A 15,677-nucleotide genomic window follows, 5' to 3' on the forward strand; every position below is an offset into this window, starting at 1 on the left:
CTCCAATGGCGATAACTCATCTTGCCCCTCCGAGATAAATCTAACATACCCGACCCCCGGATTGGTTTATCGGTCGACATAAAATTTAATATACCCCACCCCCAAACCGATAAATCGAAGTTCTAAATTACTCTCCAATTCTGAATGGATAGCCCGATAATGACACCGAGTAACCAATTACGCATTCTTTGGTAGAGATTTTTGGGTCAACCCGAGCTTCGCACAGCCCTATCTGGGATAATTCTTCTTTATTAGGCTTCGTAGCCTTAAAATCTTTTTTGATGGTAAGATACACTACAGAAAAGATTTTAAGGCCATGGAGACTAATGAAGAAGAATTATATGTGCTACAACTAACAGCCATCAAGTTCATTGGATGCACAATATGACGCTAACACTCAAAAGGCTAATCCAGCTCACATTAGCTGAATTAAGCTTATATTAGCAATAAGATTGCCAGATTCCTTAATATCACAATTCAAAACTTAATCTCACTAACTTTCAAGAGCGAAAAGTGCAACCACAACCTATGGATTTACAAGCTATTAGTAACGCTGATGCGTATGTCATAATTTAATTTAGTAAAGGGTATTAAATTGCTAGTATGATTAATAAAAACAAAATTCACATAAAATTTTGAGAAAATAAGATTTAGATTCATATTCCGCAACAAATTCTGAAAGCTACCAGAAGGTAACCACCATGGATAAACCAAACAATTGGTGCTCCATTCACAATAATAAATAGTAATAGATTCTTCTCCATAATTATCTATTTCTTAGACGTCTTCCTCCCAATAGCGGGGTGACTCTCATGGTTGCTAGAAAATAAAGTTAATACTATCTTTTTGATAAGATAAAAAATTAATAATCTCGGTGTCCCAACTACGGTGTTACGGTGTTGAAGTACCACATGTGAAATCTCTAATCTTAGGTTGATCCCAAGTACAGGTTATTCATTTTTTTATATTTTTTTTTTAGAATACAATTGACACATTCAAAATTTAATCAGATTACTATGCTAGCAACTATTAAAAATATAAAACGTTTAATAAATTGTAAGGTTATCCAATTAGTGAGAGAGAGATATAATGGGATAAATGGAGTATAGAAATACTCTTCCATTCCAAATTGTTTGTTACTATTAAAGATGGCCCAAAACCAAATGGGACATAGAATAATTAGAAACTATCTATGCCTCAACGTCAAGCTGGTAGTGGGCTAATGATATATTTTGACTAGTTTTAGTTTGGTTGCCAACATACAGCTACGCTTCTCCTTTATCAGGGCTTGGTACCCGCATTGTAAACAATCACACAAACAAATGGGACATAGAATTGAGTTCTTAATACAAGATAGATATCCAACAATTAAATGGAAAGTGTATGAGAGACTAAGTGCCCGTTTGGCCATGGATGGTTTTCACTTTTTTCCAGAATTTAATTTCGGAAAACATTTTGGACATATAATTGTTACAATTTTCTGGAATTCGAAAATGTTTTCAGAATTTTCACTACAAATCACTCACAAAAAACAAAAACAACTCCAATTTGTATTCATGTCCAAACAAAACTCCAATTCCCAAATGCCATTTTCAACTCGAAAACAAATAGTACTACTTTTTTTTTTTTTTTTCCAAAATTCACAATCCTTAGATCCAAACGCCCACTAAGACATATTTTAATTGCAATTTTCCTCCTCTCCAAAACAAAATAAATAAATAATGAAAAATTACGCTTTGTGACTATTTTTGAAAATATTTACGCCACGTAGCCCATAATTTGAGTTTGTGTTACCCGATTTACCCCTTTTTTGTTTATAAACACCAGTTATACACTATTATACAAGGTTGATACATCATGCATAATGCCCCCCCCCCCCCCGACCCCCCTCCAAAAAAAAACCCTCCCCTTCCCCAGTTTAATGTTGTATAATATTGTATATTGGGCTAGGTCGCGCAATAATTTTCAAAAGCTGTACCCAAATAACATACTCATTAAGTTTAGTGAGACAATATTGACTTACATTTTGCTCGCAAACAAATGGGATATAGAATGAATTGTTTATGCAAGACAGATATTCAAAAACTAAATGAAAAGTATCAGAGAGACTAAGACATGTTACAATGGCACTTTTGCTCATTTCCAGAACAAAATAATATACTGAATTAAGTTATAGTGAGACAAAATTGACTTACATTTTGCTAGTTTTGCAAGCTTCTGAGAGGTTTGATGTATTCCGAAACCGATTTTGGAGGCTCGTTTATTGAACTCGGATTGCACAGCAATAGTGTTTCTCTGTTTAGAAGAAGCACCAGTATTGGTGCTAATTGGCCCATTTTGAACGGATGAAAGTGACATTTTTAACCTCTCGGATATACTCTGAAACTCTTGAGTTCGATCTCGTATTGACGTACTCGCTACTTTCACAGGCATTTTCAATAATAACGAATAAAGTGTAGATCGGAGATCAAATCGAGAAATCACAGAGAATTTTACATGCGCGTTGAAAAACCGTCTGCTTGTAATTGCGGAACCCTAGAATTGCGAGATGAGCTAATCTTCTTCGACGAGTTGTGAGAATGACGATTTTGAAAACCCTAGATCTTGTGTAGAGATAAATGTAGGGATTGAAGATTAGGAGCCTATTTGGAGCTAAAAAAAAATAAGTTGGTAGTCTAACTTATTTTTTTTTTTGCTTATGATTTAGATAAGCTAAGTCAAATGGATCTAATTATTTTTTGAGCTTATTTTAAGACAAAATAACTTTAAAGTTTTAAACCCAAATCTAAAAAAAAAGTAAAACGAGGGCTATAAAGAATTTATAAGCAACTTATAAGCCAATTCAAACGGGCTCTAGATGAGGAAGGAAGGAAGGAAGGCGAATTGAGTAAATTAGAAGAGGAAGGAAGGAAGGCGAATTTTGGAAGAAAAATTTGATGGTTTAATCCCAACCCGAATATTTTAACACAATACCCACGTGACCCAAAGGAAAAATTAAACCACGTAGCAAACCGTTTGTTAGCTGGTTAGGATTATACAGGTATTAGTAATTAAGTATCTATATATAATATAAAGTTAGGCATAGATAAGTTTATATGACATACCAAAAGATTTCTATTTATCTTTTTTCTCATATTTTTGCATTTTTTTCCTTCATTTCTCTACATAATTTATTAAGTAGTTGGATAAAAAAGAAACCTCATAAAATAAATAATAAGTAACTCAACAATAAAGCCAATGCAGAACTCAACAATAAGGGCCAATTAACTCTCCAATTCAGCCCACGTAAAAGAAATAGTTAGTGATACATTTAATCAGTTTGCACTTAAGTCCAGAACAGTTTTTTACCCACATAATAATTATACTTGTAACAGTTTTCCACATTTTCCTCCATGATTTGTTAAAACTTATCAATTTATCTAAAACATGAATAGGCTGTGAAACGGTAAAAGATGAAGAGGTCCAAGCAAATTTATAATACCCCTTTCCATTCTCACAAAAAAGTTACTACTTCTCCCTTTAAATTTATGAACACATAACATGAATCCATGATAAAATTCAGAAGAGTTTTAGCAGCTAATATATCCTTATCTAGAGTCGAATATGAAGCTTACGATATAGGTATATTGAACCGTGGCGGCACTGTCGACCAAGTAAGTGTTGGGACAACTCTGATTAAGTTTAATTAATTGTTCTTCTTCCTCCCTTCCTTCAATTTCACATTGAGAAATTCACTGATTTAGGGATCAAATGTCTTTTTTTTCCTTCAGAGTTGATGCCAACTTATAAATTGAGAATGGAGAAAGTACAACAAGCAATGTATCTTTTTCTGTCATCTTCTTCTTGCCATTCAGCAATCGTTGTTTAATATTTCATATGGTTTGATTGGGTTGAATCCATTTGCTTTTATTTCTTTTCATTTTCATTGCTTTTTGCACATTTTTATTGGTTAGTTTTGATAATTTTCTGATGCTTTTATTAGCTCTCATTTGTTCTTCTTATATTTAGTTTTTCTTGTGATTCTAAGAATAAACAAATATTACTAACTTCTTTTACTTGAATAAATACATTAATGCATGATAATTTTTGTGGTTTTTAACAGAATCTGCACTGCACTGACCTATTGCGGGAAGTGAGTAGCTACAGTCGCATATGCAATTTGCCATCAATTACAGTACGTTTTTACCATTTATCATCCTTCTTTTTTCTTTTGCTTTAGTGAAAGTTAATATTGAGTTTTTATGGTTACTATTGTTGGATAAAAGCACGGCGGCATGAAGTAAAGGGGTTGGCGAATAATTTAAACAATTTTGTTGACTATCATACTTCAACAAGATTTAAAATGGTACTTTGAAAGATCGATTTTTTTTTTAATCTTAATAAATTATGATTGTCTAGCATATGTGTGTTTGGTAAATAGTGCGGATTATAACTTTTATGTGGCGTATGCAGTGTTTTTCTATGACTGACAGATTTATAGTGTGAAAAATTTTGTGGTGGTTGTTGAACTAAAGCCAAACAAGTGACAAAAGCCAAGCGATGCTCATGCTGAGGCAACAATTGAGAAGATTGAAATTAAAGTTGAAGCGGTTGGAATTGTTTCAATTCTCTTGCACGAGTTTTTTAAATCTTTTTTTGTTTGTTAGTTTTGTGTTTCAGGTTTTTTGCAATTGCTTTAAGAAGAAAAGTCATACTCCCTCAATTTTACTCTATATGAACCTATTCCAGCATAGAGTTTACTAAAAGAACTTTTAAAGTTGGTATAAACACTTTCGTTGTATAATATGTCCTCCCTCAATTTTATTTTTACATAAGCCTATTTAGTTGCTTGCAAAATTATATGCAATGAGAATTTTGAAAATTTTTAACACGATACAGATCTAGATTAATTGAGCCAGTAATTTTGGATATTAGATGATTATACGGAAAATAAATATATTTAAAGTAAACATATGAAATATAAACAAAGTGTTCTTTTCATTATAGATTAAAAGAATTCCCATAAAATAGATAGAATATATTACTCCAACTTCTAACAAGTGAGTCCATTGCAAGAATACCTAAATTTTGAAAGGTTCGGTGGTTTTATTATTTTCTTAGAGGTCTGTACTTTTTCATGTTGTGAAAGGTAGTGACCAACATAAATTTTGAATCATAAGAGGGAGATTTTGTTTCATTTAGATGAAGCTAGAAATAATATTTTTGTAGTAGTACTTTTACTTTCAAATGCTTAAAGAATGAAGGTTAAGGACGATATATTGATATTGCGAAAAACAAACCACTATTAATATAAGTTTATCAATTATAATAGACTATCTACATTGTAGTAACTCATGGTAAAATCATTTAGGAATATTTGATTAGTAAATACTGATATATCATTTATCAAAATCAATGTGTTACTTTTTTGGTAAATTTCACTTATTTTTGTGACCGCACGAAGCGCGGGTGAATTCTCTAGTTAGTAATGTAAGTATGAGTTATACAGGATTTAGTTATGCACGGTTAGTTTAGCATTAATTATTTCTTTGGATGTTGGTTTGTCAAATTGAAAGTTAATAACTTCTTAAAATTAAAATATTTGGTTACTATTAAATTTAAAACACTTTTTAAAAAATATTATATTAAAAAATTATACAAAAACTATTTGTGTAGAAAACGAAAGTATTCAAATGGAGAATGATAAGGGTAATATTGTCATTTCAACTTTTTATTCATGTCTTAATTATTCCATCTTCTACCCTGAACATAGATTCCCTCATAACGTATACATGTATTAGTTATGCGGGTTTCTAAATTGCAAATCAAGCGTCGTACTAATTTTATACACAAATAACTTACTTCCTAACTTGCTACCAAACGCGATATAAGTATGCAAAAATTAATACATGATTAAGGCATCACTTTACTAGCTACCAAACATGGTATAAGTTAATGAATAAATTAATACATGAATAGCTTGTCTCTTGTCCATGTTACGCCTCGAAAATTTCCCGCACTTGACTGATGAGTAGAACCATGAAGGGGTTGAGTGTATGGTGCTTTGATAGGTCGAGGATGGCTAAATGTGAACTTTGGAAATTATAAAGTTGCGAGAGAGTTTTACTGCCCAAAGGTCGTATATGGCACTATACGACCCGTAAAGTGATTTACGGACCGTATAGTGCAATCGTCCTCCGACTGTTGAAAATCTCAACTTTACGTTAAAGTGTGAAATGCTTAAAAAACGACACGGAGGACGGCCCGTAAACCGGTTCACGGACCGTAAAAGCGAGGTCGTAAAGTGCCATGTCCCTCGACCAAGCTTCTCGTTTTGTTTTAATGCTTAAACACGACCTGGAGGACGGGCCGTAAACCATAATACGGTCCGTAAAGCGTGGTTTACGACCATCGTTCACCCGACAGAATTCATTAAACAAAGATGTTAGAGTTATTAAAAAGGGACTTAGGCCTCATTTTAATTCATTTTCCATTCACACAACACAAGAACACTCTAGAACTCTCTTAATAATTCCTCCACAAGAAAACTAAGGAGACCAAGGATCAATAACAAGATTGAGGAGAATCAAGCTTAAGAACCTCCATTAAAGCTATCAAAGTCAAGAAATTCCAAAGAAGGTGGAACTAGGGTTTTGGCTAAGCGAAGTATTTCAACTTAAGGGTTGCTCAACCACCATCCAAGGTAAGTTTTATGATCATTCTACGTTGTTTGAAGTATTGGAAGGCTTAGACCCTTGAAATATAGAAGAACATAGAAATGGGTCATTGTTAAGTGAATAGTGACACAAATGAGTGATGGTTGACTTGAATCATGAATGTTGGAGTGTTGTGAATACAAATACGTTATAAATGATGTTTATATCATGAAACGAGCATTAAACGCAAGGATGAGCTAGAAGTAGAAATAAAGGAAAATTGGAGGAAATGGTGGATTTTGATAAATGTACCTAAATGACGACTTTTGATTTCAATATTGTGGTTAATGTTATGAATGTTGGGAGTTGATATAGAACACGGGAAAAGTAGTATGGACGAAGGAAGTGCTGCCCAACTTTTTCTAGAATTAGGAATGCGTTCTTGTCGCTAGTTTACTAATGATCAAAACGAATTCTCTTATGAAGGTAACGACGCGGTATTGAAGAAGGGCAAGTGAGCGATAACCTTGCTAAACGACTAAGGTATGTGAGGCATTACCTCTCCTTCTAAGGCATGAATCTTATGCATGATTTTTCCTCTTCCTTCATGAATCTCCTACGCCCTAGAGATGAAAGTCTAAGTTCATGAATGACGAGACAGGACAAGAAATATGTCAAGAAAGCGATAACGACTCTAGAGACCAAGATATGATGTTCTTACGAAATCGATAATGATGATCGCGATCTATTAGCATTCCTTCTTATAAGTACTCACCTTAGATTGTAAATTCCTCCAAGGTGAGATATGATGCTTATGCTTATTCCATAACATGACCGGGGGTTTACGACCTTATGTCACCCCGACATAAACATAGTCGCTTTCAAGCTTAAGGTATGTATATGTATATGTAACTAGGGATGCTAAACCATGCTAATATTGTGATAAGCCACGATATGTCTATGAAATGAATGTTAAATGATGATAAGCACACGGATTGCATGGTATGTGTGATAATATGATTCCACCGTGCCTAATTGGCCGGACATGTCACCGCTACGGCGGGGCACTGCATCTTCCACGCACCGAGGAAAGGGCGGACATGTCACCACTAGTGGGCTGCATATAATGGTCACCGGACGCGGGTCGACGGTATGATGATGTATGAACGATGTGACGATGCACGATTGAGGTGACGATGCTTGCATGTTATGATAATGTATGTGATGTATTTATATATGATGCATGTATACATGAAACTAGTTACTATGTAAAGAGTGCCTGATTATATCCTCATCTCATGATTTATGATCTCCCGATTATGTTATTTCCCTCTGCCTTACATACTGGGTACAACGTTCGTACGACGTCCTTTCTTGGACGCGTGTTCATGCCCACGCAGTGAGACGGGGAGACGGTGCGATCCCTAGGAGCCAGTAGCTGATTTGTGAGCACTCCATCATCCGGAGGTGCTATTGATTATTCTTTTGGTACATATTTGTATATTCGTATTTTGGGCATGACGGGGTCCTGTCCCGTCCATAGGTCTAGTACTCTAGTAGAGGCTCGTAGATACTCATGTGTGGGTCTTATGGTCTTACGGTTTTCATGTATATATATATGTATGTGTATATTTGTATTATTTTGATCGCCGACGAGCTCATGATTATAAAAGAAAAGATGTTTCCAATGATGTTATATTTTCAAGTTTCAAGCAAATGTTATGAACAGGAACATGTGGGTACTAGGGCGAGTGGTGTTCGGTGGTAAGCCCCGGATACCCGTCGCGGCCCGTAGGTCGGGTCGTGACAGTCCAGCTACCAAAAGACCCCATAGATTGTATTTACATACATAACTATAGTTTCAAAAAATTATGAAACCTAGATATATTTTGGGTTTTGTAATAAATTTTACTCCCTCCGTTCACTTTTACTTGTCCAAAGATTCTAAAATAAATTTTCACTTTTACTTGTCACTTTTAGCATATCAAAAGGAGACAATTTCTTAATTCCTGTTTTTACCCATAGCATTAATTACTCACTTCAAATCCTTTTTCAAGTCCATTAAAAATATACATCAATTAATATGGGTATCATAGTAAATTAGGTACTTTATTTATTATTTCTTAAGGAGGTTGCAAAGTACATAGTGGACAAGTAAAGTGAACCAAGGAAGTAATACATATGCGTAGTTGTGTGCACTGATATAATACGCGCTGTTAAAGTTCTTTCACGCGATTTCAAAGATACCCACATGATACTGTTGATACACGTCGGTACGATACAGCTAATTCTCGGCTAATACAGCTCTTCCGTCTCATACAACAACTACGTTTCGTATAGGATAATACAATATTTAGTTGGACAGATTAAAAAGTAATTCTTCCATAGTTAATAGCACAACATTTAGCTATTATCCATATAAAAAAAAAAAAGGGAGGGGGGGGGGGGAAGGTGCAAATATACCCCTTAACTTTGTGATTTAGAGCATATATAACCCTCGTTAAAAAAGTGATGCATATATACCCCTGCCGTTACACAAATTGTGCAAATATACCCTTTTCAATGACAGAATTTATTTTTAAAAAAGTTATTTAGTTTGTTTTTAATTAAAAATTGCAAAGATGACCTTAAAAAAAATAAGTCTACCTATTTTTTTAGTAGAATTTTCTTAAAGCCAAGTGGTAATTTTTTTTTCTGATGGGTCAAGTCTGCCTCATTTAACAAAATGGGTAGACTTTTTGTTTTTAAAGCCAAGGAGATATTTTTTTAACACTACAAAAAAAAATTGCCTCATGGTTGTAAAAAAATGGGTAGACTTATTTTTTTTAAAGTCACGCGATATTTTCTTAATTAAAAGATAAGTTAAATAATTTTTCAAAATAATTCTGGAAGCGAAAAAGGTATATTTGCACCATTTGTGTAACGGCAGGACTATATTTGCATCATTTGTGTTACAACAGGGCTATATATGCATCACTTTTTTAACAAAGGGTATATCTGATTTAAATCGCAAAGTTGTTAAGGGGTACATTTGCACCTTTGCCCTAGAAAAAATAATGCTTTCAACACATATTAAAGTAATAAACAGTTTTTTTTTTTTTTAAAAAAAAAACACATGACAATTTAAGAGCACTAGTTACATTTTTTTAACACTTCCAAACATTAACCAACTATAGCACTTTAAGCCAAAAAATAGCATCCCTTTGACTTTAGGCTCCAGTTTTATAAATCTCTCTCTCTATCTCTCCAACATCAATGTTAATGGGATTTTAAAAATCAAAAATTAAGAGAAGTAGTTAAACTTTGCTTGGTTGCGTGAGATTCGAATCAACCAAGTCATTGGTTTCTTTATGTTTAAAGTTGCGGCTACAGTTTATTAAATTTGAAATCAATTGTTGTTGAAGTTTTATTTGATTGTTATTGTTTGAAGATGAGAGGTGTATTTTCACTAATTTGAGAGTTGAATCGTGAAAAAGGAAATCATAAAAAATTTATGGACCAACATTTGAGTTTTGAACATAAATTTTTTTATATGAATTGTTCTCGATTGGAAGTTAACTTATATCTGAAAGTTGGAGCGATTTTGTTGAGAAAAGAAGTGGTTTTGGACGAACTTCCAATGGCACCTAGCAGTGTATGTCATGTGTATGTATGTTTGTGTATCACTATTATATACACGACATAAACATGACATACATGTGATATACACGCGACATACGTATGGTATACAAGTAACATACACGTAACATACAGAGTCATAGCAATGTTCTCCATCTTTAAAATTTTGACCCCCGATGTATATTATAACCATGCTCATTATCAACAAATGTTCGTGGCTAAAAAATACCGATCGCAAATCTTCATATTCGAAATTTTGAATATAGTGTCATGCTTTCAGTGAATCCCAATCACTCCTACTAAAAAATAATTACCACAATTTATATTCGCAATGAACCTTTAGTGGTGGTTCTTCAGTACTTTCTTTAACTATCATCAAATTATAGAGAAGAAGTTGAGGAAGTCATTGGAGGTATGCTTAAAACGTTTGAGATAGAAGATAAGAAGAAAGAGGATTAGGAACAGAGAATGTGACTAATGGCACGAAGATCTCAAGAACCTTCAGTTTGGTACATCTTCTTGGAAGTTATATACATATATCATGTGAAGATTATGTATTTATGTTTTTGAAAATGAAATAGTAATGTGAATTATTAATAGCTATAAAATTTATTTCGTATATCTCCATAAAATTTTCAAAAACTAAATCGATGAAGGAAACCTCATCTTTATTTGTAGACAATTTTTGGTTACATTGAACACATAATATATTTATCTCAAGCTTAGCTCGAGCTTGAGATATAGGAGTATGCCTCTATTGGGTCATCTAGACTGATTTGGAAGGTCAGTAGAATATGAAAAAATAATTTGAATCATACGTTACAATTATTTATAATTGATATTTTGTACACGTGCTATAAATAATTTAATATATTGACACGCTATTTCTTAAATTACATAAAATAAATTAAGCTTTATATATTTCCCATTGGCTTGAGCCGTTGATTAATTACTAGGGCATTCTAAAGCTACGCCTCTCAACTCTTCTAATTCTGGGAGTGCCATCCTATATGGTGCAAAAGCGAGCTTTCGTACCAGGTTCCAACTCAATTTGATGGTCTATCTCTCGTCTCGGTGGTAGACGAATGGGGCAACTCGTTCGGCATGACGTGTTTGTTCTCCTCCAAGAGTTCTTTGATGAGTCAACTGACACCTTCTTAAAGCATCTGTCCGACTTTCAGGTCACTTGCGAAGGGAACAAATCTTAGGATTGAAAAAGTCCTCTCATCCTGAGGTGAAGGTGAGATGCCTATCAAAATAAGAAAAGATGGAAAAAGCTACATGGTTAAGGTCGAGCAATATGGCAAGATGTAAAGTTATATCATAAGGATGCTCGAAGAGAAGAATTCAGACATTATTTTCATGTTACGTTCCTCAATTGCCTACAACAATCTCTATGTTTTAAATTGTCTTAGTATTTCTCATAATTCTAACTATGATAAGAATGTGTCCATACATGCATTCTTCCAATTGATGTTTACAGAATCCTCAAAGAATATTCATTTATTAACACCTTACCGACATTCATCAAATATAATAATATGTTAATTAACATAGATTCGTAGTTCAAGTTGGGTTTCACCTTCACATTAGATCCTTATGTTCTTAAAAAGTGACATACAACCATATTTTATTTTCATTCAACCGTCCTCAATTGCGCCACAGGAACTTCTCATTGAAAATTAATTCAATCTTTTTTAGCATAGATCAAATGTATGTGAAGTTATAACAAAAAAAGATCTTTATATCAATAGAAATTCACATATAAAGTTGTTTGTTGCCCTTTCCTTCCATTCTGATGATAGTTACTTACAAATATATGTTTGGCTAATGCATCATTAAAAAATAAGAAACTATAAGTATCAATAAGTATGACATATAATATGCTATTGAGATTTTCTTATGGGTTCGAGTCCTATTGGTATAGAGTTGCTTTTGTTAAAAAACATTGTACCCACCAATGTGAGACCTCTCGGTGCGAATCCAAATTTAATTAGATTCCAATGCGGATGCTGAACATCCGGTAAAAAAATAGAAAAAGAAAGTTCTTCTAATGTATTTTTGTATCGAAACAGAGGGATGGTAAGATATAAGCCCATGGAAACAACCCATCTACACCTTGTCAAGATTATCACAAAGGAGGACATATAGTGTTTCATGGACTGTTGAAAGTATTAACTGGAAGCTTAGATGCCTATCAAGCATATTTGGAGGGAGGCAAACCAATGTGCATATTTTTTGCAAATAAAGGTCATAAGTACAATTTTGTTTTTGGTAACCCGAGACAAAACTTTTAGGGCCTGTTTGGAAAACCACCTAGGTAATTGGAATTGGATGTAATTGGGTGTAATTATACAGTTTGACCTGTTTGTTTGATCAAGTAATTACTTGGTTAGGTGGGAATTGGGTGTAATTGAGAGGGTGTATTACACTCTCCAATTCTTGAGGGGGGGGGGGGGGAGGGGGAGGGGGAGGGGGAGTTGAGAATTGGGTGTGATTACACCCTGTAATTACATGATTACATTTTAGTTTCTTTCTTTTTTGTTTTATTGCAATTTCTTTTCTTTTTTAATTTATTTTAATTTCTTTTTTATTTTAATTTTATATTATTTTTATCTTTAAAATAGTTTTTTATATTATTTATCTTTCATTTCCTTTCTTTTCATTCCCAACCTTTCCTTCTTGTTGTTCCATGAAATTGCTCGTATTTTTTTATTTTATTCATTTAGAATAACTGTGTTATTATCCTAATTTTATAAACTACACCTCTTAATATTAGAAGGAATGAGTCATTAACAAACTTGACATATACTGAGTGATGTTATTAAAGTGGAATTTCGTTGTGAATGAGGTTATAGACTTATATTTTACCTTTCTTTTGAATTATATTCACTTAAATTATGTTGGAACTTACTTATGTAGTGTTGGAATTTGACATAAGGGTATTATATTAAACTTTTTCTTTTGGATTTTGAATGTAGGTTATATTTTTTATTTTAATTTATTTGCTTTAGTACTATATATTGATTTGTTATTTCACACTGCATGCTGTTTATTTTTCACTTATAGTTGATAGATTTTTTTTGTCAAACATTTGAATAATGTTATGGCATTATATTTATAATTTTTTTTGGTCAAACATCCAATTCATGATGTTCTCACAGAAAAATTTACTTTTAACTTTTATAATGAATTAAAATTAAAATATTATTAATTTGAAAATATCAATTATTTTTTTACAATATTAGTTACAAATATATGATTATTAATTAATATGTTTTCAAGAAACAATTTGTTGTTAAATACATAATTTAATATCATTTATAAAGGCGTGCATTTTTAAATATAAATTATTAATTGTTATAATTAAATTTTATTTTTAATTTAAACTAACGGTGTAATTACACTTGTGCAATCAAACAACACTAAAGATGTGATGTTTTTTCTTTTGACATATTTAAGCCTTGTGGCTTACGACAAATTTTAAGAATCTTATTTAGCTAAATTTCCAATGCATCAAAAGTAAAGAGAAAAATATGCCAAGAAATACATCACGATAATGGATCATCAAAATAAATGGTGCTTTGTTGGTGAACACCTGTATGTACACCATTTTCCTCTATCCTTTCTCTCCTTTCCATATTCACTTTTACATTCAATCTCCACTAGAGAACATTTGAGGTTGTTCACATGAGACGGAAATAAATACAGTACTCACTTTGGTATTCAATTTTGAAACTTGTCCAAGGTCTTTCGTATCATATCTGTTTCACTCATATGCTTATATTTTGGAACAAATTCGGTACACTTACCATTCTTCTAGTTTGATGTTAATAATTAGAAATGAAATTATTTATAAAATTGATTAAATGGATTTTTACACGCTAAACTTTGACTAAGGAGCTGGTTTAATGATTTTGCGGTGATGATCTTTTTGCAAGTTATGAAAATCGTGGACAAAAAGTTACTTTAGGGTGTTAAAATTTTATTACGAGTATGAGTAGGTCTGCCATCTTCGTCTAATAAGGGCATCCTTCACCAAAATTTCCCCTCCCTGGTCTTTGACACACTTTACTTGATCCAGGTCTCTTGCCTTCCCCTCCCTCGCTTTGGCTAGCCTGTACAATTTCTTGTCCCCGCCTTTTTCCCCAATTCTTCATACAAGCGTCCAAAAGCGATCTTAGCCGCCGGGTTACTCAACTAGATGAAACAGATAATTTATTTATAAGAATATATATAGGTCTCACAAATATATATAAAACATGTATATATAAAAAAATTAAAAAGAATCTCGAACGGATTTTGTACCAAATCCGGTAGGTGTGACTTTTTAAGAAATCAAATAATAGTTGACTGACTTTTTTGTTTTAAAACTAAGAAAAAATACTAGATAAATTCATCAAATTGAGTGATCATTTAGTAAATTAACTCGTGTAAATTTGGTTCTTTATTTTGTAATTTTTTGTCATTTTTCCTCTCTTCCTCGAAGAAGATGCGCAAGAACGATCCATAAATGAAATATACTCAGAATGTTTCACGACTAAATATACACATTCAAATTCACTTTTATCCTTTTTTTAATTCACTTTTATTCAATTATATGTATAATTTTTTTTTTTTCCAAAAAACATTAGTTTTCTAAAAAGGAAAGAAGGGGATAGGGAAACAGAAAAGAGAAAAAGTATTCTCGAGAATCTGTTGTGGGCCATCCAAACAACATTTCCCACCGCATTTCCTTGACCATGTCACTTTCTAAGGTTAATGCCTTCATCTCAGGCATGTGGAGTAAAAATTATTTTACACATAGTTGGATTTTCAGTAGGAGAATTTAAATTTAAACCATAAATAAATAAAGACACGACATGGTATAAAATATAATGAATAGTATATTTTACATGTGTAATAGAAAAATTAATCTACCTATAGACGCTAACTTTTCGATGAAAGGTTATTAATTGACTTCCTTTTTAAAAAAAAGTTAACTTCGCCATTGCACGTGCATAATATTTATATCAAATTAATAAACAAATGAATATTGGATGCACGTAAACTTTTTTCACTCAATCATAGTTAATTAAATTTCCTATCTGAGGATTCGGAACTGTAAATGCTGATAGTGTCTTTTGAAGGAGGATAGAGGAGGATAAGAACAAAGTTATGGAGGAAGAGGATCATTGGGGTTCCAATTTCTCAAAATTTTGAGAAGAAGATGAGATGAATGATTTTTACACTAACATATTTACTTGCTTTGCAGGTTACATATACATAGTGTGCCCACTATGGACTGACCAACGTGTGGTATTAGCATCCTTGGATGCTCATTCCGGTGGTCAGAAAAGTAGTGGAAAACACAAAGATGCAAAGGAGTTCAACTCATACAGCAGAATGGATGTTGAGCACAAAAACAGAAGAAGAGGCAATTGA

Source organism: Lycium ferocissimum, chromosome 9, assembly GCF_029784015.1.
Source record: "Lycium ferocissimum isolate CSIRO_LF1 chromosome 9, AGI_CSIRO_Lferr_CH_V1, whole genome shotgun sequence".
Lineage (NCBI taxonomy): Eukaryota > Viridiplantae > Streptophyta > Magnoliopsida > Solanales > Solanaceae > Lycium > Lycium ferocissimum.